General features: G+C 35.5%; 2 long non-coding RNA genes across 5 annotated transcripts; both read right to left on the bottom strand.

The window, feature by feature from the left end:
* Window positions 1-3,118: 3,118 nt before the first annotated feature.
* Window positions 3,119-13,078, bottom strand: LOC310896912. Of its 2 annotated transcripts, XR_014581912.1 has the most exons (4): window positions 11,949-13,078; window positions 9,981-10,065; window positions 5,329-5,547; window positions 3,119-4,212 (listed from the first exon to the last, which is right to left on the bottom strand). It is a non-coding gene; the product is annotated as an uncharacterized lncRNA (long non-coding RNA). The 2 variants fall into 2 exon arrangements; XR_014581913.1 differs by having other exon boundaries at window positions 3,119-5,547.
* Window positions 13,079-19,229: 6,151 nt separating this feature from the next.
* Window positions 19,230-27,337, bottom strand: LOC310892252. 3 transcript variants are annotated; one of them, XR_014577984.1, is made up of 5 exons: window positions 27,035-27,206; window positions 26,148-26,312; window positions 25,412-25,769; window positions 22,668-22,782; window positions 19,230-20,681 (listed from the first exon to the last, which is right to left on the bottom strand). It is a non-coding gene; the product is annotated as an uncharacterized lncRNA (long non-coding RNA). The 3 variants fall into 3 exon arrangements; XR_014577982.1 differs by lacking the exons at window positions 25,412-25,769; window positions 27,035-27,206 and adding an exon at window positions 27,219-27,337; XR_014577983.1 differs by lacking the exon at window positions 25,412-25,769.
* Window positions 27,338-27,982: the final 645 nt, after the last annotated feature.

Raw genomic sequence — 27,982 nt, forward strand, 5'->3', positions numbered from 1 at the left:
AAATTTGGGCAAACATGGAGAAAAAAGAAATATGCTGTAACTTGAAAAAAAAATTGTCCTGTCTTTGTAAAGTAGTAGATTAATGGAGTAAAAAACAGGTTTCTTTCTCAGGTAACCCATGTATTAATCTGGTTTCTTTAATTTAAACACTTTGAAACAGGATATATCATAATATGAAAAGTTTTAAGTGAAACATTTAGTCAGAAAAGTTTTCTCAAGACTGGAGTTATGCCATTCAGATTCTGAGAAAAATCTTTAGTATTTGTATTTTAAAAGCTCCTGCTTCTGGAGATTGTGTTTGAATTTGTTGACATTGATAGTCTACAACCTTCAAAGAAATTTGTTTTATCCTTCATCATGCTATTTCTGTTCCGCAAGTCCTCTTCTAAAATTATATGTTCCTTTTGAATTAAAAGTAATTGTAAACACTTCACATCTTCAATAGAGATTTGGTATTTTGTCATTTCAACATGTCGCATTGTTAAGCTACCAAAGGCAATGGATCAAAATGATTCAGCATTGGCTTCTGAGCTTACATTTATTCTGACATACAACACTAAAGATAAATGATGATTAAAACAAAACTCTCTGCCAATAGCTACGCTTCTTGCTAATACTTGTAAATATGAATATACATTTCAGTTATCTATAGATGGATTATCAATATCATGTATCAGAAGAACAATGGATGTAGTCAATGCAAATTTGTTTCAGGTCTGACAAGACTTATCAATACAGCCCCATTCAAATCAACTTAGTTTTTTTCCAAGTACACTTGCATCTTAGTACAGTATAGCCACCCTTTGTAAAGCCAGTTTGAGTGTTTCTGGGATTCTGGAATGGGGAGAAGTAGGAGCACACTCACTTGATGGGAACGAATGAAGATGAAGGAGTTAGCCTCTTCTCTGTAGTGTCGTGTGGCAGGACAAGAGGGGAAAAAAAAACAAACAAAGAAACAAACAACAACAAAAAAAAACAACATGGAATTCAATCTGAACACAAAATAACACTTTCACTGTGTGGGAGGTCAAACACAGGAACAAGTTACGCAGAGAGGTTGTGGAGTCTCTGTCCTTGGAGATCTTCAAGTCCTGACTGGACGTGATTCTGGGCAACCTGGTACCCTGACCCTGCTTGAGCAGGGACATTCTGGTCAAACCTTACAAAGACACTAGTCTTTAAGTATATTTTTAAGTATCCAGGAAACCAAAACAAATGAGCAACTTGTACTGGCTTATATTACTTTTGTGTGTGTGCATTTCCAGAATGCAATAGCTTTGAGTTTTCTTTCTCTTCTAGCTTTCAAACAAAAAGAAAAGGAAAAAAAAATCTCATGCCCTATCAGCAAAGCTTAGGGTTTTTTAATTATTTATTGTTTATTATTGTTTTTATTTTTACTTGAATTATATGGCCACAGACATATTCACAGTGTAAACTGATGTCTGACAGCTGTGTTTGGGGACACCACAGAGAATTAATCACCTAATTAAATATTCCTAAAGAATTCCATGGGGTTTTATTCCTTCCTTCGCAGAACGGTTCAAATCAACTCTACATCTTCATGTATACTATCACAGACTAGTACATTGAAAATATATAAACTGTATATAGAGTAGACTATTGTATAGTAGTGCACTTGTTCATAGTTCTCTGAACAAGTTCTTGATAATCTTAATGACCTTTTCCAAGCTAAATAATAATATAATTCTATGATTCTACCATTTTCAATTCACAGGGGTCAGAGGGTCAATGACAACACCTCCTTTTTCCTGACTACACTCTTCTTAGTGAGGAGGTACATGTGGAGAGGCACAGGAGATGCTGCTGTGCATATCTGCATTCCCATGCCACCCTGATGTTAGTGACTTGTTAGTGTTAGGTCAGAGGTTGGACTCGATGACCTTGGAGGTCTCTTCCAACCTAGACGATTCTGTGATTCTGTATTCCACAAGTGATAATATTTATAACATTAAAAATAATAATAATAATTTAAAAAAGAGGTTACATTCCAGAAATTATTCTTTATTGTACTTATTTATAGCCTGATCTACTATACACTTTAGTAGTTGGAAGTTATTCCAAGACATTGTTCCAAAAGAGAAAAAGGAAATAACATTAAAATAATAATAATAAAATAAAAACCCTGAGCAACTTATCAAGGAGTTTTACAGTTATTCCATTACTTTATGTATATAGTTAATAAAAGATTTTTCAGTTTCAGTACATGTTACCGAATACAATACAGCTGTAGCATAGCTAGAGGTGGGTGAATAATGGTTTTCTTGTCCAAAAAAACATTAAGATATATTCCAGAGGAATGGTGGGAAAGAGAAAGATCTCTTGGAGTAGTAAGTCGGAGAACAACAATTCGTCCAAGATGGTGGAAATCTAGTTGTGCGTATCTCCTATCTCACTATGGGGCACTATGGAAGGGGCTATCAGGTTTCATTCTATTACATTGTAAAGATACATTATAACAGCCAGGCTCTTCCATAGAAAACATTATGTAAATATTCAAAGTGTGAATTAGTTGATTTCTTAAGTCAGAACTTAAATCACAGTCCACTATTTGGGACACTCACAGAAAGTGGAAGTGGGAACAGAAATTAATCAGGCTTTATTTAAATCAGAAATTACTTAAATCTGTATTTATTGCATCTTAGAAAAGTATTCCTGCTTGTGCACTGTTGCTATTTTAAAGCAGTGTATGTTGCAGGTGTTGATAAAGCTCCAGCTGGACATGAGGAAATTCTCAAAGTTTTAATACCCAAGAATTTTCCTTTTCAACAAACTATATATATACATATATTTTTTTTTCCCCAAGAATATTTAGTACTAACATTCTTCTTCATTCCTATACTAGCATCTTGAAAAGGGCCATGATCAGCTGGGATCACTGCTAGTATTCTGAGTTTAAGACTACAAAGTCTTTATCAGAAGAAATCAAATATTTTGAATCATCAAAATTATGGAAGCCTTTATTAGCCTTTTGTTTATTGTCCAACCTTCAAGCTGGAGCAAGAAATTTCACTTTATGAATGCTTTTGAAAAAACATTGGTTGTGATTCTATGTTCTGTATCAAAAGAAGATGTACATAACTGAAAATATTTTCTCTAGTCCTGTTTAATGTCTTTGAACTGAAAGCACTGACTTTCACAATAGAAATAGATACCAATAAAACTGGCTTTACAAATTACACTGATTCACTGATTGCAATATTCAAATCTTCATAACAGTAATTCTAGTATGGCAAACAGAGAAAACAAATCAAGTAATAGGACTGAGTGGTCATATGAAGCCTACACAGGTAGAATGGTGGTGGAGACAAAGCTATGCCAGACTTTGTATTCAAGAGACAAAACAAGAACATCCATGACTGGAATTGTTTCAAAGAGACTAGGAACTGGATTGCACACTTTAGGGTTTAAAAGCTGAGCACTAATTTATCATTTCTATTACTTAACCGATTCCATGAAATAGTCTAAGTGAAACCAGCAAAAAGCTTTTGAGAATACAAAATTTGAGTGATTCATTCTGACTGCTCTTTGCATTCAGACACTGTTGACCTCCTCCTGAAGGCCCTTCTTTCCATGACTCAGATTGCTTCTCCCTAGGTGTCTTAAACAGATAGCTTGTTGAGATATTTCAAAGAGAAGATAGTTCTGTAGAAGCTCTCTAACTCAAAACTAAACACTGTCAATTTAACTGGGGCCTGAACACACCAGCTATGGAACAGACCTGCTATTCATCACATTTGTCATTATGTTCAAGTGGTCGCACAAGCTGGCCAAAAAACCTCCAGCAGCAAGCCAAGAACATAGGCCCTCTGCAGTACTATGACCTCTGACTTTTGATACTGGTTGGAGAGAAAGGTGAAAAGGTCTTGAAGATAAGTTATACAAAGTTGATATAACTTCACGTCCCATTATTGAGGCGTACCACTATTAATCATAATACATACCCTGTAATGTCTGGGTGAGGTCACGCTACATATGACACTTTTCAGTCATTAATAAAATCACATAAAACTGGGGTATAGTTTGTGCTTTGTTAGCCAAAGATGCTTGGATACAATATGCCATTTAAACCTCATTCTACCAGTAATACATGAGTCTTATTAGATTCTCAAAAGAGTCCATGGAAAGGGTTCTGTATTGCAATCATTCTCAAAATGTTTCTGAAACATGGCGTTCCTTGAGCATCAGTAGAACCTGTAAAATGTTCAAGGAAAAGATGAAGAAGCTGAGTAAATTACAGGTGTATGAAGACAGTGATCAGCCAGAAACTGTTATATAGTTTCAGCCAACAAAAAAGGCGTCTCAGTGAAAAATACTAATATCTGGGTCCATTTGTTAAGCAACCATCTATCTCTGACCCATGGAAATGTTTCTGTCTCCAACCTATTTCCAGGAAGGAATCAGCTTCATCCCATTCTCCTCCCTTACCTTTCTCATTTTACAACATGGTTGATTAGCTTTGGCAGTAACAGACATTGGCTTGTGTTTTTTGCAAGGTAAGTTAGGAACTTCACTGACAAAGTCATCATTTTCAGGACAGCAAGTATCATTTCTAGACTTTAACAAATTTCATACTCTGATCCAGATAATAAGCAATACCATTTGCAACAATGGACAATCAAACATGTTACCCTTTTCATCTATAAATATCTTTGAAGGAATGTTCCCATGAAAGATGCATACACTTGTGTGTATGCCTCTGTTCTAGATTAAATTAAATGCAATTTTCTAAGCCCAAGAAGTTTACATTTCAGCTCAAGTGCCTTTTATTTTCTGAATAGAAGCTTTAAAATAATAATTACAAGAGTCAGAATACAGGCAAATAAAAACACATCCCGAAAACCTATCCCAATCCCAATCCACTTCCATCATTGGGAAGACCTTGATGTTCCTCAGTGACTGGGAAAATGAACTGTTGCTCCATACTCTCAGTCAAGCAAATTGAAGAAGGCTACTGGACATTCTTAAATCCTTTCTATAAAGTATCTGCTGACCACTTATATATTAAACTCATTGTCTCCGAACATTTGAAAAATATTCAAGGTAAGCAACAATTTTCTTTGTGTTACAGAAAAGCAAGTGGTAACAAATGTTTTAATTAACACCACTCTTGCTGTCAATTGCAAATCCATCCATTTCATCTTTAACAGCTAAATGAGAAAACTTGAAACATTCATTGAAAAATGTCTCTGCTAGAAAGAAAGAATAGTTCGTCCTTGAAAGTGTTTGCTGCAATACTCTTGAACTACATGCAGCATATCAACAGTTTCTTTGTATGCTATTTCAGTATGCTTAGCCTCTCTATCCTACCTATTTCTATAATGTGCAGCCTTCTGTATTCAGTTTCTTTATACGTTAGAGGAGGTTATTCTGCTGTCTACAGTCTTTTACAAATGCAGTTGATTCCAGCTTTCGTCTGTAGCTGTGTTCCATAGGATGACTGTCCACTAGTTTCAAAGTTACCATATGTAAGTCTGTCTAACAACCACAATCTTTGGAAGTGTTAGTAAGCAGATGCATGTGTGTATCCTGCAAAAGTACACATAAAAAACAAAACATGTTTTACTTTGTCAACACCCATTCCATCCATTTGAGATCTTAAATACTTCTGAGTTCTTTCATATATTTAAAATATGTCTTTGACTTTTCTAGCTAACTTACAGAGAAAATGTATATATACATCAAATTATGCCAATCCAAAATCTTATCTCCCTTCATGGTAGTTTTGCTTGACTCAAGCTAGTGTTAGCAAAGTCCGTAGGTTAACAACACATAAATAGCTCCTATCTAAAATAATCAACAGCCTGATTCACCCAAAAATGTAAAAAAAAAAATTCCTTCTGAAATTGGAATATGTCAAAAAGTCAACATACAAATATGGGGTTGGGATGTTGGTCACAACAACTAAATGTAAGTAGATTCAAAGAGAGGATTAGGAAAAGTTATGGACATTAGGTTCATTAGTAGCTGTTACACACAATGAAAGAAATACAATATGCCTCAGCAAGTTCCAGGAAGCTGAGAGAATTTTAAGGGCAAAATAATTGCTCTACACTTCTTCTTTCATTTTTCCTTCAGCTTGTGAAACTGGAAAGTATATGAGATAGGATGTTGGCTGTGATGGACTTTTGGATTGATACATTAGAGTCTCAATTTAGCATCTTGCCACTTACCTTCCATTGTTATTATTCCAGAGTTGTCCAAAGATGTCCTTTTTCCTTTTTTTCCAAATCTGTCATGCTGATGACTACTCATCCATGTTAACTATCATTGCCAATGTTCATGTCTTTCCTGTCTATTATTTTGATTTTAAAACATTGTTTTTGAAACATTGATTTTGAAACATTGATTCCTGAATGCTCATGATCAGGATTTGATCACGATCATTGCCTGATCTGAAGCATCATAATTTCCTGTTTCCCTCTTCTTTTAACTAATCCATTCCCAAACCTGTCTTACTGATTATAGTCAGTCCTCCCTCTAAAGATAAGGCCTTTCTCATTCAAACTGAGGTCATCTTTGGTCTAATTAAAACTTCTAGGAATCTTCTGATGTTTGGAGCTTTCTGTGATTCAGCTAAAGAACGTTTGTAAAATCTTTCTCTCTCCTTCTTCTTTCTCTACTTCCCAAATTTATTTCCTTACTCCGAGTAGACACCCTCACCCACAATGAAGGCACCACAGGAACAAGATTCATAAATTCAGTTCCAGAACTTGGTCTAAATATTCCACAGAAGTATTAATTTCTTCACATCAAGGTTGTTCACTGGAATATTTTTTTTCAGCTTACTTCCTGAATTTGTAGCTATGTGAGAAGCAGAAGGAAATGAGATCTTGATCTTCTTGGTAGCTTAAACCAGAATCCTGAAGAGACTACATTAGCTTATATTCCACATTTGTCTATATTAATGAAAATCTTTAGGTACATATTCAAAGGAAACAAACTATATCCTCTCTCCCCTCTGTCTTTTATTGTTCATTGTCTCACAAGAGCTTAAATAAAATTTCAAGGGGGGGAGGGACAGGAGGTCGGGAACAGCAGAAAAGAACAAATTGTAATACTTACAGTAATGAACAGTCAAATACTCATTTAATTTTCAGCATGTAGGAAGAATCTGCATTTTGAAAGTCAGCCAAGGTGAAGTTGCATTTCTAATTTCTTTTGTGTTTGAATTTAATTGTTTAATTTTATTTATTTATTAATAAATAAATGCTTTGTGGTGGGAATTGAAAATAAACTGGAGGTTCTAAAAAGCAATCTGTTAATTCTACAGTGTTAAAAAACTAATGTATCAGACCTCTACACAGGCATTGATCTTAAAGAAAGGATGATTGGGTCCAAAGTATTATTAACCTACATTTATAGATTTTTGTAAGTGCACATTATTCTGTTAAGCTTTTGAAATACAGAGGTGAAGTGAATTTATTTTGTTAAAAACTAATGCATTTTGTGAACCACCTGTTCACACATCGAAAAAAAAATATGCAGCAATTTCTTTCAGAAGTTTAGGTCATATGGTCAGCCCTTAAATTAATTATCTGATCAAGACTGATTGGGGTGAGATCAAATAATTACTCATTAACATTCAGCACTACTGGCAGGCTGCAGTTTGCATGTGTGTGGTGCCCTTTTTCATTTTACTCAGTCTCCTTTTTGGGTTATACCACATTGTTCTGCATGACTGGGAAGTGAAATTGGAAACAGGAAAAAAAGAAGTTTGGAGAATAAAACAGACATGACTTTATACAAAAAAAATGTGCCTTACACAGTTTTGCCTACTGAATGATCGAACTGCCTAAGAACTATTTCTATAAATCTGCCACATATTGGTCTCTCTGGGAAGCCAATAGGAATTCTGGGCACAGAGAGTTTGCAGCATTATACTTTAGTTTGTTCAAATCCTTCAAAACTGGTGTTCTATCTTTAAGTTATGTAGTTTGTAACCAGTTGAACTGTAAAGTAATATTTTCTCTTACCCTGCAGGCTTGTAACAATTTTTGTCTGAGCAGACCAGTATTGTATTTATTTCAGTAGCGGTGCCATTTAGTACCGCGTAGTGTGACATTCACATTCTTAAACATGTGAAAGAGGAACAGATAGCTCTAGATGCCCCAGACCTGTTTTGGAAACCATACTTCAAAACATTATGCTATGCTACATTATAATAAGCACAAAGGCATTTTACAAGTCATACACAGAATCTGGATTAAGGTCTTGTATATTATGTAGAAAATACACTAGATTTAAGTTGTGTTCACCAACCATCTTTCCATATGGCTATGCCTAAGCTAGTAAATTGAGTATACCCAGAACTCCAGCCTCATGATGAGACCAAGCAGAGCAGAACAGCTGTAACCATTCTGTTAAACTACTTGCTCTCCAAAAACAGGAGTCCACACTGTGAATGACACATTAAGTCTCTGCCTTATAATAACTCCAAATATTTGTCAGAGATTTATTTTGGAGAATACAGATTGGCATGATCAACAATGCCAAAGATCAATCAAAAAAATTAACTACGCAGACAACCTAATTCCACAGTCTGCAAATGTTAACTGACACTATCTCAATAATATAGACAAAATTCAGCACAATAAGCATACAGAAAATAGTAAATACGGATCAACTTCGTTCACAGAAATCACGGAGCAACTATGAAACCAGAAGCACACTTTCTGGTACTTAAATACTCATCACAATACCATTCTTTGATTACAAGAATATGAAGTACACAAGCAAGATCAAAAATTGAATCTGCACATCCTTCTGAAGGGCAGTCTGTGGGGCTGAGGAGTCCTACCTTCTGAAAAGAATCATGAGACTCCATTTTGTTTACTTCCATAACACACAATCTTTCTACTTCAGTGTGTTTTCTTTGATCTTACATATAAATCACTTTCCTACCTTTGTCACAGAAGTCTGCTGATCTACTGCAAAATGCTACTGTGTGCCCGTGTGCATTTCACTGTTTATATCCCTCTCATAGATCTTCGTGGCTCCTTTGGATTTTAGTAGCTTTATTCTTTTACAAGTTTTCAAACAAACTTTATTTGCAGAGATCTTAGCTGTCTCACTATGCAGAACCAATTTCCATTGGTAATAATTTTCAAACTTCTGATGAAGCATAATTCCATTTGTTATGAAAATATAATTTCCAGAAAAATATTTTCAATTAAATCCAAGACAAATTACAAAAAGATCCTGTACTGATTATCACAGACTACCCAAGGACCTTAGCTGATGCCACATCATCCCCAGGTCTGGGCAAGTTAGCGAGGTAGACTCTTTCAGACTCTGCCTCAGAATCACAGTACTGTTGGCCTGACTGCAGCTGAGGAGCCCCAAAAGCCACTGCAAGACTTCCAGGCTCTGAGTCCTAACTCTGCAGCAGAAAGTCTGGAAATGCTGGGACTTCTCACTGAAAGTGGGGCTCTAAGGGCTTCCAGAAACCCTCCTGGTTTATGGAGCTTCATTTTTAATAATAAACCAAGGTAATTCCAGGTGACTAGAAGAATACTAATGCAGCACCAATATACTTGGAATTACCTGACTGATTAGAGCTCAGTCATTATGGCTGGATTCCAGTTCAAGCAACATTAAAATATATACATATTTAAAGCTAACTGATACAAATTAAGATATCTTAATAGTAGCTGTCAACATAATTTTAAGAAAAACAAACTGCAAGTTCTGGTGTCAGTCTTTAGTGAGTTTGAGACATTAAGTCAAATGAAAGGATATAATCTACTTAGTTTGGTAAAATATTGTATATACTCTGAGACATTATACTTCATACAAAAACCTGACTTAAATAGTGATATGTAAGTTGGCTAATAGTTATAAAGTAGACAGCAACAATTATACCTTACAAAATCAGGAATGTTTTATCTTGTACATGTGCCCAAAATCAGACTTCACGTTTTTCACCACTTTCTTCAGTAACTTTACCTGTATATACTCACTTTTCAACTTGTGAACCATGGGTCTGATTCAGAAACATATGCTGAGTTAAAGAGCAGGACTAGTCTCATCAATCCAACTGGATTCCTAATGATAGGTTAAAGGACATAAAACTATTGAAATGCCCGGAGTTAAATGCATAAGTAGGGTTTTTGCAGTACTGAGGAGTTGCATATTTTCATCTTGGAACATTTGTGTATGAATGCCATGAGTAAAATATTCTGACTAATTGTGTTATTCTCTGATAATTTGCTACAGCCTTGTTGTTAAATGAATATCTCTTCCCCCTTGACAAGTCTCCTGGGAAACTGAGATTAAGTTAGTCTTTTATCACTATTTCAAGTTTATCTTTCCAAATGCTCCCATTATAGTGATTTTGGAAGTAAGCGTACTAAGCCAGAGATATTACAGGACTGTTGTACAAATGGTATTGTCAAATACCATGTAAGTGATTTAGGCTTTATCACAAATATCTCAGAGATAATTTAGTACTAAATAAAAATAAATAAATCAGTTCCTGAGCCTTAAGGCACCTTTCAATAGTTATAGTAATAAATCAGAATGATAACATAAAGCAGCCACTGATTCTTCCTCTTAATCAAATAAGATCAGAACCAAGCCATCATTCCAGCAGAAGAAGCAAAATCTAATTAGCTTATCTAACAGCGTCATTTAGTGAATCAAAAGATTTGAAAGGTCAATGAATTTTGCCCTTATCATCTCATTATCTTCCATCACTAACAAGATATCATTAAGTAACTTCATGATAGCAGTTAACATAGCAACAGTCAGCAGCACTGCCATAATTTAAAGGGAAATTCTAGGCTGTTTTTAAATATCAATTTTTATTATATTTTCATTCACATAAATCTCCTAAAGGCCAAAAAAGATATCATTTGGAAGAAGGAAAACAAAAGTTGTCTTTTTTGACATTCTTTCTATGTGTGTCTCTGTTTCTGAAAAAGTAAGTAAAGCATTTTTCATTTTTGCTGTTCAGACGTGCTAAAAAATGTGTCAGAAAGAATATATACGATGTTGAAATGCTTGATTCTAATTTCAGTAATATGAGTATAATCTCCATATAATATCCAGCATTATGAGCTTTCTCTCAACAAAACCATTTTAGAGGTTTTGGTTCCACCATCACACAGGCAAGCTTATCTCCTGCTATACATTATATAAAGCACCACGTGGCCTGTTCTATAAATGGGACCAGTGAAAACAGCTGCATTCAAAAAACAATTCCTGTGCACACTGAAGGTCGTTTTACCAGTCTACTGTAGAGCACAGACATGCAAAAAGTTGAACAATGCCTCTGAGAAAGTATCAACCTGCAGTAAGGAAAAGACAGTGGTGGGAACCTCTCACTACAGATTTTCCTTCGAGCAATTCTAAGGAAGAACTGCACTCTGGAAAGTAAATTTGTGGACTTACACTGAGCACTTCTGTGAGGCAAATAGTAGCTCATTAGTTAAAACAGTTTGTTTACGTTCCCTAAAATCAATGGAAAATTAATATTTTCTCTTCTAAAAGCACAGAGGGAAGAAAACAAAACTTGCTGAGGTTATCACTGTGAGATTGTGATCATTTTAACATAAATCAGATCTGGAGCCTAAACTACCTGCTGTCCCACTGAGAGTCTGTCATGTTTTCTGAAAATACATGCTCTTAGGTGGAAAAACACATATGCTTTCAGCTGAGCTGCTCTCCCTGCCCTTCCCCCCCACATTTATTGGACTTATCTGTTTTAAACCTGATTATGCTATCTTTTCATTCATAGAAGGCTAAGAAAAGGGATAGAGGAATTCAAATATCTGGCAATTGTTCATAGTTCATTGTGAAAGGATGCAAGTTTTACAAAGTCAAACATCTTAGTTACAATGGAAGTTATCTCCTAATAAATAAATAAATAAAAACAAGATCAGCAGTTTTAAACTAGATAAGAACTTTTCAGATAGGAAACTACATACCCTGGCTGATAGCAGCCAATATCTGAGTCTCTGAGACAGGTGACTAGGCAGGGAAGGACAAGTAAACTTTCCTTTTGATCTTATTTTGTTTTGTTGTTGCCATAGCTCTCTCTGCTCACTCCTTATCTCCATTACCCAGACATGTTTCTCCTCTTAACCAGCCTTTCACCCCACACAGGAAAATAAGAACCATGCTTATTTCTGCAGGTGTGGGGAGCAAGTGGTTTCCTTACTGGCTTTGAGATTTAGTATGTGCTGCTTCTTCATCATCTGCTGCTCTTCTTTTTTTTTTCTTTTGTCTCCAAGCAGCTGTACGTAAAGCTGCTACACTCAGTTCATATTTCAAGTTTTTCTTTGCAACCACTGAGGCTAAAATATATATATTTTTTAATGAAAATGGAAATTCAGCATTCTCTGTATCATTATTAGATATATGCCTATTGACATGGACTGACCCCATCCAGGGGTCTATCCAAATCATGGCTGAGGGTAACTAAGTAAGAGGAAAAACAGGTGATGAGGAACTTTCTAGCAAAGCAGTTTTGGGTGTTTTGTTGTTGTTTTTGTTTTGGTTTTTTTTTGGTTGGTTGGTTGGTTGGTTGGTTTTTTAATGCTGATTTGTTGAAACTGAAAGGCAAGTTTTCACTGGGAGGTAAGCAGCCTGCTCCCTGCAGCTGTGTCCCAGCTGGGAATCTGAGCAATGTAAGAACCTTGGATTCAGTCCTTTTGCTACCTAGCAGCCTGGGAGATGTGGTGTTCTGAGAGGGCTCTGAGATCCTCTTCAGTCACTTTCCCACTCCTACCATCTATCAATACAACACTACCAGGAATAGGCAAGAATGTAAGCTATGGGAGTTTATGAGGTGAGATTTAGCCATTTTATGACTTACAGACCAGAAATAGCTGAATGCCACTGCATTACAGTAAGAACTTTTCTAATAGTTAAACAATAAAAGGTTAATCTCAAAACTACAAATCCATAGGGTATGGGTTGATAACTTTAGGAATTTTAATAGAGGAAATTGTGTGAGAAAGTCCATTTAAAAGCACTTATTACTGGTATGCATAGAAGTTCAATAGTTTTTTTTTCCACGTACATTTCATGAACTATCTCCACTCAATTTTTAAACCAGAACACATTTCTTCCCATGTCATTTTGTATGCGATCTCACAAACAATAGAAGTGAAAGCTGAAATTCCAGTTTAGTAGGATGAATATAAAAAGTCATTTTAACACAAGAGCTTGTTTGCATAAATAATTGATAATGCAGCAAAAGAAAGAAGCAAATAGGTAACTAACTGAATTAAAGAATGAAAATTTAAGTTCTTTTAAAAGGGAAATACCTCACACATGCAAGTTCTTTTGACAAAAGAGATGAAGAGCTTGTATCAATGATCTACTGATTAGCACTCACTGAATATACATTAATGGGATAGACCATAGAAACCCCAAAGGAAGTGTAATGATGAATTGTGGCAATAATCCACAAATTAAGAATCTCTAATTGTATGCATTTGCTTGATAGACTGCAAAGGTTTTGAAAGAATGTTGCATTCTATCATGCCGATGATCCATGGATTAAGGGCTCACATTTATATAGTACACTCTAATGTCTTTGAGGGAGTCATTAGGGTCTATCATGTCAATGATCCATGAATAATGAGTTGTTGGAGAAGTATCTTTTAGTCCATGTTGCTGTGCTTTAAGGATGTATCAATGTGGTTTAAGATTTAACAAGGGTAATGTACTTTATATGTCACTTCATAAACTTTTATTTACACAATGAATAATCACATATGAAGGTAAAAGAAAGAAGTGTTGCTTAAAGAGAGAATAAAGCTTTGTTTTCCTTCCATGCCTGAGATCAGTTTTTGGCAACAATAAAACCTTATGCATTGTTTGGTGCTAATTCATATTAGTGAGATTTGTCACAAAATTGTGAATGTTATACAGTGTTCATAATATCAAAAGCATACAGGCTACAGGCAGCCTTTGCAGCAAGACAGTAATCACAAACATCATCCAAGTGGAATCAACAGAGTTTTGAGGACTTAGATACTCTCCTAATAATGACCTAAACAAGGACTGTTCAGTTTTATGTGAATTCCAATTTGTTACTTTAGTTTGAAATATTCTATTAGCACTTGATGATAATAGGATTATGTGTAACTGTAGGTGTAACAAGCTTTCTGACCAAATCCTCCCAGAAAAATCATTTCTGCACAAAGATTTAAAAGTCATAATTAGCTTTGAAATAAATCTTGTTCAAATACAAGCTCTTCCCTCAGATGTTCAAATGTATGAAAATTTCCAAGTTCATAATTTTGAGTATGGCTGAAGGTATGTAGTAAAAATACTTTATACATTAAGAATATTTTCTGAAAATATCTATACTATTGTGGTTCAGTGTACAGTTTATGAAAAAGGTGGTCTTAAGATCCTTCCATCTGTCTCAAGTTACCAATAGACTAGTAATTACCTCCCCCTGCTGAGGATCTCCTGTTTCTCAGGACCTCCTCAAAGGTAAAGTGAACTCTTGGCCCTCAAAATATGTAAAGGAGGATAAGGGAGATGTACCCTGCACGTGTATGGTTTGGCAACATCATCCTGCTGTCATATTTCTCAGTAACTGCCTGCCTGAATGCTTATGGATGCCCTTGGAAAAGAAGGGACACCTTTGCCGCAGGGTATAGCTGGTGGGAGGCAAGGGAACTGGAGGAAGGATCTGTAAGCAGCATTCCCATCCCAGCTTGTTGTCACATCTAACTCTTCTGGCAGGAAAAAAAAAGCAGAGAAATATTTCCTGCTGTGGCTAATGTGTTTACGAGCTACTGCAGTTTAGCTGCAGTGATGTACAGACAACTGCAGCCCGTTGGATCACAATATTGGGAGTCAGCCACTGCAGCTGTTAAGTTTGGACCAGTTTTGAGTAACTTCTTCAGACAGTGTATAAGGAAATTTGAGTACAGATCAAACAAGATGTAATGCAAATGCTGGCAAATTCACCAGCACAGCATGTAGTGACTCTATAGTAAATGAGTCTTAGTTCAAGCTTTATTCAGAGAAGTGGAAATACTCCCGTTCCCATCAGAGAGGTTTTGTTGCAGATGGAAATTTTTAGCTATAGCTCTAAAGGAGCTCACCCTCTCTTTCACAGTCAGTAGTGGGAAACAGAAGATAACTTCAGCCAGGCTTTTTCTGATGGACACCCAGATCTATTAAAAAAAAAAAAAAAAAAACTTCTGGCTAGACAACTGCCTCACTTTTCTCTCTCATCTTTGTAGCTTCTTTGTAGCTTGATTTCCCATTTCCTTCAGGGCAGAAGGACCAGAAGTAGTTGCATCACTGTATGCTCTAAAGCTAATGAACTGCACACAGAGCTGAGAATTGGGCCAGATGATAGAGTCTTAAACAAGGATTTGCTTTCCCTCCACATTACAACATAACTTTTCCTTTTCTTCTCCCTATTTAAACAGAAAAATATCATAACCAATGCTTTGAAATGCTGTCAAAATAAATCCTAATTTATTGCTACCACAAATTAATTCAAATTAAATATATATATTTTTTATGGGTTAATGAAAAAGAAAGGCTTAAAGAGTGTCCCAACAGGGTTTAAAAAAAAAAAAAAAAGGCTTAAATAGAATCCCAGTGTTTAGAACGGCTTTTTGTTATCATTTCACATATTCATTTCTCTTTTTCAAATAAGCTCCACTGAAATAACAACCTTTCTCTTCAGTCCTTGTCTGCTTTACCTTTTTTTTTTTTCCTTTTTTTGTCTTAAGTAAAGCCACAGCTCTGAATTTATGCTATTACAGATTGTTTACATGGCTTGGATTGTGAAGTCATAAATACAGAATTGTGAATTCATCACACAATCAAGCTGAGATACAGAGAAATGAGGGAGAATGATCCTATTCAGACATCAATATCTTCAGCTATATCTAGTGCAATATAGGATATTACAAACAGAAAATTGCTTTTTGTGAAGGTACTCTTTTTCCAAAAGAACATAATTGATATCTATAATACTGGACCATATGATTGCAGAAAAGCTTGAAAAAGACACAGATCTTTGTCTACTACCACTAACATGAGGTTGCTTCCTAGGTTCAGGAACAGCATGTGCCTAAGGGGCATTACATTGCAATTTCAAAAGCGGTAAATATAAAGGAAGAGGGAGTACAGAGAAACATACACCTGCATTCCTAGTTCAAGGGTAAAAGCAAAAAACAAAGTCAGAATTGGGCTCTTTAATGCACATGGGTTTCAATATCTTTTTAAGTTCCAAGTTCACTAGATGGGAAACTTGATGTTGGCGTCAGGTGTGCAGGCTCCCTTATAACATTAGAAGATAATCCAAAGTGACTGGTTTACATGAACACCTAAAATGAATATACCACTGAATGAAATAGAGAAACAGTCCACGGTTAAGAAAATGTCTTTAGGTCCCCAATTTTTCTATTTAAGGGTCTTTACAATTAGACTGGTTTTAGATTTTATACAATCTCTTTTGAGGGATACAATGTAATTTCAAAAGTAGAGAACCACTTACCTTCTTTTTTTTTTTTCTTTTTTTTTTTACCTTCAAGGTAAAATCCATAGAGTTAGGGGGATTTTGCTGAAGAGAAGTAGTGGTGGGTCAGAATTCACTGACATTGAAAGGAGTTGAAGCCATGTCACCTACTGCCTAGGTCAGTGCATGGTGCTGTTATGGAAAAGTTAAAAGGAATACAAGATGTATCCTGCGAATAACCTGTCTCTGTGGTCATGCTCAGAGCATGACAAATGAATCAGGGGATTTAGACAGAGAAACAGTTTCAGGATCTTGACTAAGCTTAGTCAACAGGATATTTGAACGGAAGTTCTCTCTGTATGCTTAAGTACAAGATTGCATATGTCTAGAAGATTAAAGGTCCAAAGATGCTTATCTAGTGAGACTAGACAGCAAGAAAACTGAAGCACGGGGATCATAAATTTGGATTCTGATGTGTTGATATTTCACAGATTACCAAACTGAATCAGTTTCTAGGCCCCCTTTAAAATTTTGTCTTTCCAGTTCCTGGTTTTCAGAAGATCATGTTACAAACATATTCTTATTTTCCAAGTAGCAAACAAGTTTTCTGTGAATCTTGAAAGTGATTCAGAAAGAAAGAAAGAAACAAAAAAACAACAAAAAAAAGTACGCTCCAGCCAGAAAGTCAAAAAAAAAAAGAAGGAAAGGAAAGGGGAGGGGAGGGGGGGGGAGGGGATTCTGGGATGTGAAATTGTGGCATCAGAATCTGACAAAGGATGTAGATGTGGAGGTGAGCCTGAATGCTCATGGGGAGAGAATAGAAGATGTGCTTTGTTTAGTCTGAAGAAGAGGAGGCTCAAGGCAGACCTTATTGCTCTCTACAACTACCTGAAAGGAAGCTGTGGGGAGCTGGGGCTTGGCCTCTTCTCACAGATAATTAGTGATAGGAGTAGAGGGAATGGCCTCAAGTTGCACCAGAGGAGGTTCAGGTTGGAAATGAGGAGACATTTCTTCTCAGAAGAAATTTCTTCTAATTCCTTCAGCCTCTCCTGTATGTTGTTTTGCTCTGGCCACCTCAATATTTCAGTGGCCCTTCAACAGACTCTCCCTTCTGTTGATGTTTCTCCTGTCCCAGAACTGGACACACTATTACAGACATGCTAATCAGAAGTTAATTAGCATTTCCCTTAACCTGCTGGCTCTTCCTAATGCAGCCCACTATTCAGATAGGCTTTACAATTTTATATTAAATACACAGGACTTTAATAGCTGTTTTGATAGCATGTTTTACTAGGTCTGGCTAAAAAGAACAAATTGCAGTAGATGACAATGCAGAAAAAAAAATGGTCTATTTGAAGAAGTTTCATTAAATCAATCAACTGAAAAATTCTAAATGGGACAGATGATAAACCCTTGCTTTCTTAGTTGAAAAAGAGGCAATAGGTGTAATAGTTTTTTACCATAACCGTTTTCTCTTTTCACATCCTTGCTGTAATGTTTTCTATCTGGACTTGATTTTTTTATGTTTTATTTGCTTAGTTGCATTGATATCTATCATAAAAATACATATGTTGGAAATTCATCTTTTATTAGGTGGATATAAAATCACTATATAATATTGCAGCCTTTTATCATTTTTAGTATTTCCCATTATCCTATAAGTGTCTAGAACATGATTGGTTTGCTACAATATAAAAGTCTGAAAAGTTTAATAAATAATTGCAATTAAAAATCTTAAAATACTACATATGCAGATGCTGTCTGATCATCCATTGAAGTTCCTTTTAATTCAGGATCTGTTAATGTTCCTTACAAATTAAAGGTTACCCAACAACAAAAGAATTATGGCTCATTGCATAGAAAAATGAACTGGGAGTACAGGATCTTGATTAGTTAATAATAGCAAAACATTAACTTTCCCAAGGTCTTTGTCAGCTCTGAAAGCAGCTCCTATTATACAATATCCTTTTATAAAAGTGTACTTTCAACATGTACTCTGAAAGAAAGAACATACAAAATATGGATTTCCTGCTTCGACAAGGCTACCTAAAGTTCAGTCATACTGACACAGTGTAGTGAGACGCTTTCATTTTAAGATCAACAAGTACAAGATAAACACAGAACCAAACTTGGCAACCTCTACTCAAGTGTGCAATCCCTCTTCCTGGAGGAAGTTCAATGACATATAACTGAAAAGGATAATTTCTGTAGAAAATAAATATTCACCTGAGTAAATACTGTACAGGGGCCATGTAGCCTCAATACTTCCACCTGCAAAATAATTTCATTATTAAGTAAATGAGCATAAAGCTCATAAAGTCACAACAAAATCTGTCTGAAATTGGTATTTTGAAGAATAAAGGATTGTGGGGAAATTAACTTTCTGTGTGAGACTGTCATAATAAATAGCTCTCCTTTTATTTCCTTCAAGTTTCAGATGAACATAAAAGTATTCACAGAATAAATAGTTGCTAAAACATAAATAGTTGCTCTTACTAAAAAAATTATTTGCATTTTCCCTAAAGTTATTAACAAAATGGTATCATACTTTACTTGGCATTTCAAAGGGGAAAAGTATATTTATCTGCAAAATATAAGAGAGGGTACTGGAGGGAGGCTACCTCTTCACTACACCTACCAACCTACATGGTCTACTAGTGACAGATTAATGCAAGACATAGATAGCTAAAGATCTCATTGATGATCATCTTTCTACAAAATACTGACATATTAAGCAAATCATATACTGAAAGGGGTATATCTCACTTCTCCCGTATCAGTATGTTATTGAATAATTCATTTCTCCATAGGTAAATTGCTATGTTATTTACATGTTCTTTCATGTGGGCTGACAAAGCAGTGACCATCACTCCTCCTTGCCTTGGAGGAGGGTGTAGAAGTGAGGGGGAAATGATGAGAATGGAAAGAGAGATCAAAAATCATAATTCAATAGGGGAGAAGAAAGATGTGAGAACAAAGGAAGAGACACAAGCTAGGAATAAGCTTTTGATACAATGCTGTATTTTTTAAGGCTAATTTGTATACTTTCATAATCACACATTTATAGTTTTCCATACTTAAGACTTTATCTTTTGTGCAGTGTATTGCCTCTTTAGCCAGGCTCATCCTGATAGGAAATTACTTCAGACAGCTTAAAACTGAAAGAGTTCAAGGAAGAGATTATTGTGATGATTCTTCACAAATCTGGCACAAGCTTCTCTGCATGCCACACTGTGACCACTTAGAACACAGTGGACATCATTTCAAAAGAAATAAACAACCTTCTTCCCCCCCCAGTTCTTTTACTGCAGATGATAATGACTTTTTTAATGCTGCACAGATTATCTGAATAGAACTCCTTGTAGGCTTAACAATAAAGAATCTTCATTACATGCAGGCTTAAGTATTCTGTATATCTAAATATTCTGAACACCTTAATATTCTCAAGTCTGAACTTTGGCAGTTGCTCTGTTTGAACAAGCTACAGCACAGTGATGTTCAGGGACAGATGAGGGCCCAGGTCCTTATTTGCCACATAGTAATATGGGCCACAGGTTTCAAGAAATGAACGTAAAACTGAAATATGTAATAGGTAGTTCAGACATGTATACTCTGTAATGGAAACGTATGTCTGTAACTGTTTAATGAAAGGTTTCGTTTATTTTTAAATGTAAGGAGCTGTAAGAAAAAGTTCTGATCCAGGACTATATTTCTTTAGGTAAAATTTAATTTGTAATTGTTCTGGATAGTAACGCATGAGCAACAAGAAAATGCATTAATTTCTTCTTGCACCAATAGGCAAAAAGATCACAGCAGACCAGTAAATATAAAGCCCAGAGGTGAGAAAGAAGCATATCAACCATGAAATTGTGTTAATTCGATAATTAAAGTCAGCCTCAGTTCAAATGTAGGCTCCGGTTGTGTAGCATAGATGTGACAAAACAATTGGGACCATTATACTCATATTAATAGTCAGGAGAAAAGAGTTCGAGTAAATCCAATGCTTTAAAAAATATGTATTAAAGTATTTAAGCATTTAGCCCTGGACCCAATATCATCCCACTAATCAAAGCAATACACAAGGAATGATATTTCCACCTGAGTTTAGTTTTGAGTGAGAGATAGCAAGAAGTGGGAGTGTCTTGTCTTTGTTCCCAGATGATATAGCAGAGCCAGTCTTTGTAGTGCTCTTCCCCACAAGGGAATGGAAACAGCGCTGTAGGGGGAAATTAATTATTATCAGGGATGTTTCAGCTGGAAATCTGTATAGTTACAAAATGAACACATTTCAAGTAGCTGAGTGTTTCCTGCTGATCATGTTAGTTTCCCTAATATATAACATATTATATATGCTTTCAAAAGTTCTCTGCAAAAGAAAGTTCCTATTAGGACTGGCCACAAATATATTATTTGATTTTGCAATTTTGAATTTTCATTAGTTTCCACGTGCAATCCCAAACATAAGCAAGAAAGAGACTCCTAAATAAAATCAGAGGCCTTGTGACTAGGATAACCATCTGAAATTTGAAATTACCTCATGTCTTCACTTCCAACATAAACTACTCACTTAAACAAGTAGGTTCTGTCTGGGTTACCACGTGTTTACCCTTTTTATAGAAAAATCACCAGTGGATGTTTTTGAGAGAGATTGTAATAGCCTATGGATGTTAATATTCTATGGATGGTTAATATTCTCCAATGAAATGTATTGCAACAGAGGTGAAGTAGGGAGTGAACATCCCAAGAGAGCACCTTAGGCTTTTGGCTGCACTTAATTACTGTTCCTTGTCGCCATAAATTCTTCCCTTTACCTAAGAAAGCCTACAAATAGAAAGCTTTTAGTCCCCAAAACTCACAGAGATTCTGATTAAGGAAATGTCTCATTAAGAAGTTCCCAGCCAGTTCCCGTTTCTGGTGTTCTCTGTCAAAACCCATCAAAATGTAATCAGCAGTCTGTAACTGCCTTATTGCAAGAATATTAAAAACTGTACATCTATGCCATTTTCTTCTGTCTGTCAACCATTTTCACTAAGAGCCATGAAATTTAACTGCTTAACTGCTAGGTGGAGGAGTGTATTATGTTCCATTATATGCGTTCATTGCATAAAAACAAAATAACTCTGGAGTTGAAAAAATTAAAGCAAATGTGATCTCACAGTTACACATAGATGGAAATTATTGTGGTTTACTTTAAGATCTTCTTCAGTGTTTTTGCAACACTAGGCTTACTATTTACGAAACACCATTCAATATGAAAGTGAATTTAATTTAATAATAACAACATCTCTGAGAAATAAACCCCATATAATAAAGGTGTAAGTCAGCCATGAATACATTGATATTTGGCTTGGACAACGGATGAAACTTAATTCTAGAGCCAGAATAACACTTCCCCATTTCCTGTAGTTGTGCTTTCATGGATAGTTATAAGAACTTTATAAGAATAATACTTTAAAATATGTCTTTTTGAATATCTGCACTTTTTATATATGCTCAAATTCTTGATTTCATTTGAAAATAGAAACTATTTTTAGAAGGACAAATAAAACAACAGCTGATTAAATGTATTTTTTGGCTGATGATAAGTCAGGTATTTTGATTAATCTAATAACTGCTTAATTAATTGTTGAAAATAGCTTGTTACCAAATCTTATTAGGAGTTAAATCAAACTTTCATTAACTATATGAGTACATTTTTTTCAAATCAAAATAATTTTCTCTGCTTTCTCCCACTTACAATTTTCATACTGATTTTAGAATAAACTTTCCCTTAGAAAGCTGACAACTAGTAGCTATTGAAAGGAACATTAAGCACAGTAAATTATCTTATACACACTTGGATTTGCTAATTTAGAGCAAGCAACTAGGTTGAAAATTAAACAGAATAGCTAAATAGCTAGTCTTTTCCTCAAAATAGGTTCTAAAATGGGGGGGGGGGGGGAGGGGAGTGTTCATTATTGGGAAAATTTGATAGCACACACATATGTAGCCTTATAAAAAAAATCTACAAATTTTATGATGTGAATAGGAAATTATTCTTCTTTAAATATCTCCTTAGTGGTTTGACTTTCTTTTTATTTCTGTATTTTTCCAGAACCTAACACACAGCATTTAAGTTACTAATTAATTTTGGTTTATCAAAAATATGCAGCACCAAAAAATGTTATGCCACTTAGCACTAAAAAAAAAAAAAAATGTTTACCATAAGGAGTTTTCGTCTGTAATCCTCAAAAAGACTACAACGTATTTGCTGGATGTCTGGCTGGTAAGTAGTATATCTCATATCTCACATCCTGGTTTTATCTCCTTGTTCTCCACTGAGAACAAAAGATTTGAAAAGAGTAGAAAAGGTTAAACAAAAAGTAAGATGTATATTTTGCAAACACACTTAAAAAAACCAAAATGGTCCTGGTGCCATCAGGAAATTACCCCTTGCAGTTTCTGATAGAACCTAATTTTAATCAAAATTACATTTTTCAGTAAATTACTTTTCATGTAAAAATGTTGTTATAGCAAGCCAAGAAAATAATTTTATTATTAAAAACATTTTTGATATTTTCATTATTATTTTTTTTTAATCAGCTGCAAGGATTAGAAAACAAGTTTCTCATTTGAAAGGCATAAATTAAGATGAGGTCAGATGAGATGAGATGAGATAAGATATCAGGGGTACGGGCATCCAGGGAGCACTGGAAAATCACTTCTGCGGGCAAATCTTGTCCGTGAACAAAATCCATACAGCAACTAGTACATAACAGAGTTCTGTGTCTTTCAGTGAAACATTTCATATACAAAGTAGACAAAGTGGTAGATTCTGAATCATTTTTTTTCATTTGGCATACACACATCCTTTGAGCTAGACTCAACACTGGGCTGTTATGGACTACTGCCCTCCCTAACTGCAACAATCATTGTACAGCAAATTGCACTGAACTGCAGACACAAGCCATACAGCCTGCTTACAGCTCCTCACTACTCAGGAAATGATTAAAATTAGAGACAGAAGTATGCAGAAATATCTTGCTCAGTTCTGCCTGGGGTTTTTTACACAGGTTTTTTAACCTAAGCAATAAACCTGTTTCTAATGAAACTAGAACACAGAAAATCTGAACTCTTTCATGATTCATGTCAGATATTACCAGTATGGCTGGATGATTATTACCTAACAAAATTTGTAATTATTATCTGTGTCTTTGCCTCAGAAAAAAATATTTTAAGAGATTTTAGAAAACCTTATGCCACTCAAAATTCCTAATGAAAAATCACAGAATAATTACAACTTTTAAGGTAATATTTATTTGATTTAGATTTGGTATTTCCTGTTTCTCTTTACATACATGCCAAAAATTACTCAACATTGCATTATGAAGCAACTATAAATATATATATTATATTATATATGTATAATATATACACTACACTACTACATTATATATGTATTTTATATATGCTATAAATATATTAGTCTGAATGCATATAATATATTAGTATATTATTATTATATTAGTATATTATTGTTATATTATATATCTAACGTATATACATATTAGTCTGAAGAAGAGGAGGCTCAGGGGAGACCTCATTGCTCTCTACAACTACCTGAAAGGAAGCTGTGGCGAGCTGGGGGTCAGCCTCTTCTCACAGATAACTAGTGATAGGACTAGAGGGAACGGCCTCAAGTTGCACCAAGGGAGGTTCAGGTTGGAAATGAGGAGACATTTCTTCTCAGAAAGAGCAGTCAGGCATTGGAACAGGTTGCCCAGGGAAGTAGTGGAGTCACCATCCCTGAGGGTGTTCAAGGAAAGGTTGGACCTGGTGCTTAGGGACATGGATTAGTGGATGATATTGGTGTTATTGGTATGGTTGGACCAGATGATCTTGGAGGTCTTTTTCAACCTTAGTGATTCTATGATTCTCTATATTACATGTATATATATATGCATATTAACAAAAGAAAGCAAGAAACATTTCAATTGCTGTGTAAGAAAAGTAATACTGCTCATAGATGCAAGACTTTTCTTAGGTCTTCTACCTCATGAGTTAAGAAGATTTCTGGTACCTGAAAATGTGTCTTTTTTAAATAACTGTATCAGTTAATCTGATACATTACCTTTACATACCTTAGGGCATGCTTCCCTCTTAAAAAGACCTTTATTGTCCAGAAAAATTGTCATTAAAATTATATTTACCTCAAACAGCAAAATCATAACCTTCACTGCAAATTTTAAAATTAATTGTCTTTCACATTTTCACAAAAGTAAATGGTATTAAGTGGCAATACACATTACTAATAGTTTCTGTTCCCACATGAGAATGCAAAAGTTCACCCCTAAGCATGAAAGAAATTAATATGCTTAGTCATATTAAAACATGTTTCTATAAACATCCTATTAGAGAATGTATGACATGAAAAAGGAAATATAAATAAATAAAAAAGGGGGGGGGGGGGGAGGAGGAAATAACAGTTCTTATTAAATCAAATGGGTATATGCATTTTTAGTCTCTTTCTCTAGGCACACCGTATATTCAAAAGGTTTGAACACTGTAACTCTTCATGTCAAAAACACACTTTCTGTACCTCTTAATTTTCCTTACTCCTAGAAGCTGCATTTCATGATGCCTTGTTGAAGCAGTATGCATTGGAAGAAACACATTCCTCCTATCTATCATGAAAAGTTTTGTCTTGACTATCTAGAACACTAACAGTCGATATTTTACTTTATAACAACAACTTGTTTGTACTGCTGCTGGGTTAAAAGGTCATATCAAAGACTTCCATAAGTAGCCTGAACAAAATAACAAGGGGTTTTGTCTAGTTCTTGTACTCCTGTTTTTCTACATCTAGCCTTAACAACGACTATGATTATTGACTCTGACTTTCAGGCTTGGATGCACCTGGCATATATAGGCATTTATTTTATGCTAAGTACAGCAAATGTAGGTTACCTGAGAAAATTATTTGTAGAAATGTACTTATGTGTATTTGAATGTATATTTATGTTTGGCCTGCCAAACTTGATTTTTCCAGTGCCTGCACACCTCCTCCAGTGGCTTCGTATGTAACAAAAAAACGTGTCACAAAGACGCAGTGCAAATTCTCCATTATTTTGGGGCAGCTTCTCTGAAGTAGTTTATATGTATGTGATTTGTAAAATTCAACACATCAACCATGGACATATTTTGATATATGATAAATACGTGATCGAAATAAAATGTGTAATAAAATGTCACAGGTTCTCCCTCCTAGATTAAACCATGGTCTGACTTCATGGCAAATAAATTCCATCAATCAGCTCATCATTTGCTGTCAAAAAAAAAAAAAATCAAAGCCAACATAAACAAAATAAAACAACAACAACAACAACAAAAAGGTTAAGGTTTAGTTCTATTAATAGTTCTCATAAAATGAACAGGAAATTTAATTCAATAAATTAATACACAAGGAACAATACACAAACATAAGATTTTTACAGTGTAAAACACTGAGGAGTTAGTGTTTGTGGACATAATTTTAAAGAATAGATAAACAACAAAAGTCTAAAAATACATTGGATTAAAATCTCATACACAATTTATTAGCACAGCAATCAAACCTGAAGATTCCCAGTTGTTTAAGAGGTGTTTTTAAAATGTAACATACAAAAATAACACAGAAAAAATTAAATCTCTGTAGATTACTCACAATTTGAACTTTCATATATCCAGCCCAAATTTGTGTTTGTAGCTTGACTTTGCAGGATTCTTTTATGCTAGAACCAATGATCCGTGGTATGATCTCTGACCATATGTTGTTCCATTTAGATTTACACCAGACTGAAGTCTTCTGATCCAGAAAGAAGAAACCTGCCTAAGAAAACAAAGAAAAACAAAAGAATCACGTTTGCATAAATACCTCCACCACCACCTTGCCTGCCTCATTGAAAGGAAAAAAAAAAAAAAAGGAGGAAACAGGATGGTGGGATGGTGGGAGAGGAAGCCAGAGTGGGAGAGGGAGAGAGAGGCAAAGAAAGGGGAAAGGAGGCAAAGGGAGGTAGGAAGGGTGTAAGGGGATGAGAAAGTGGAGTGAAAAGGGAAAAGGAAGATATTTTGGGAAATGTGAAGTGGAAAGAGGAAAGAGAAAGGGAAGGGGAAGGGAAAACTAAAAAGGAAAGGGAAGAGAAAGGGAAAGAGGAAGAGGGAGATGGAAATGGAAGGGGAAGGAGAAAAGGATGGGAAAGCGAAAGGGAAAGGGAAAGTCCCTTTAAAAAAAAAAAAAAAGTCCCAAGCAAACATCATGACATTCTCAGTATGCCTGAACTAAATATGGAGTAATTACACTACATTTTGAAAATATAATTTGAATATTAAATCTCACTGGAGGTGATCTGCACTATCACTCTACGCTATCACTGGGAGTTTATATGTGAGAGCCCAGACAAACGTTACTCAGCCTCTTTTCCTACAGCTCTAGACTGGAGTGTGCTCCGGTGGGGGCTCTCCATAGGCCGCAGCCTCCTTCAGGTTGGATCCACCTGCTCCACCATGGGCTCCTCCATGGGCTGCAGCATAGAAATCTGATCACTGTAGTACCCATGGGTTGCAGGGGGACAGCCTGCTCCACCAGGGACCTCTTCACAGGCCTCAGGGAAACTTCAGCTCCGGAGTGGGGAACACCTCCTCCCCCTCTTTCTTGAGTGACCTTGGTGTCTGCAGGACTGGTCCTCCCTCACTCTCCCAGCTGCAGTTTTTTGCTCTTTCTTAAATCTACTCTTACAGAGGTGCTTATTAGCTCATCTCTGGCCAGCAGCAGGTCCCTTTTGGAGTCGGCTGAAGCTGGCTCTTATCTAACATGGGGCAGCTTCTGGACTTTTCTCACAGAGGCCACACCTGCAGTACCCCAATACAAAATCCTTGCCATCTAAACTCAATACACCTGAAATGACAGCTGTCATGGTATTCAAGTAAGGCTCACTTGAGGTCAATTTGCAATTCTTTCTGAATATTTCACTCATCTCATTCTTAAATTGACAATTTCCAGTTGTGCTTCATAGAACATAAGGCAGCACTAAAGACTGGAAAATACGCATCTCTTTTAATAAAGAATTAATATTTATTGAATATTTGACTCTAAATAAATCAGATAATTTTACTGAATAAAACCAAATGTTGGGGGAAAAATCTCTGTGGGGTAAGTGAGTTCAAAGCAGCATTAACATCCAAATATTCATGATCATTCCTGCTAGCAGTGACTTCGGCTGTGTAATTTGCCATAGAACACTCCTGAGCACACTCTTGATGGATGTGGCCTCTTGTCTGGTAGGAGGACACACTTGGCTCACTGCACCTTCTGTCCAGCAATGCACTAGAGGCCCAACAAGCCTTCACTGTGCATGGTTTATCATGTCACCTGGCTTAAGCAAAGCTGTACTAAAACGCTGTAAGCACTGTGTTTGTTGACTATCAGAGTTCAGCTGGAAGAGAATTTATCTTCCTTAAATACTTGTTATCTTTATTAGATAACTTATCATCATTTAGGCA

The sequence above is a fragment of the Anser anser genome, assembly GCF_964211835.1.
Source record: "Anser anser genome assembly, chromosome: 1".
In the NCBI taxonomy this organism is placed as follows: domain Eukaryota; kingdom Metazoa; phylum Chordata; class Aves; order Anseriformes; family Anatidae; genus Anser; species Anser anser.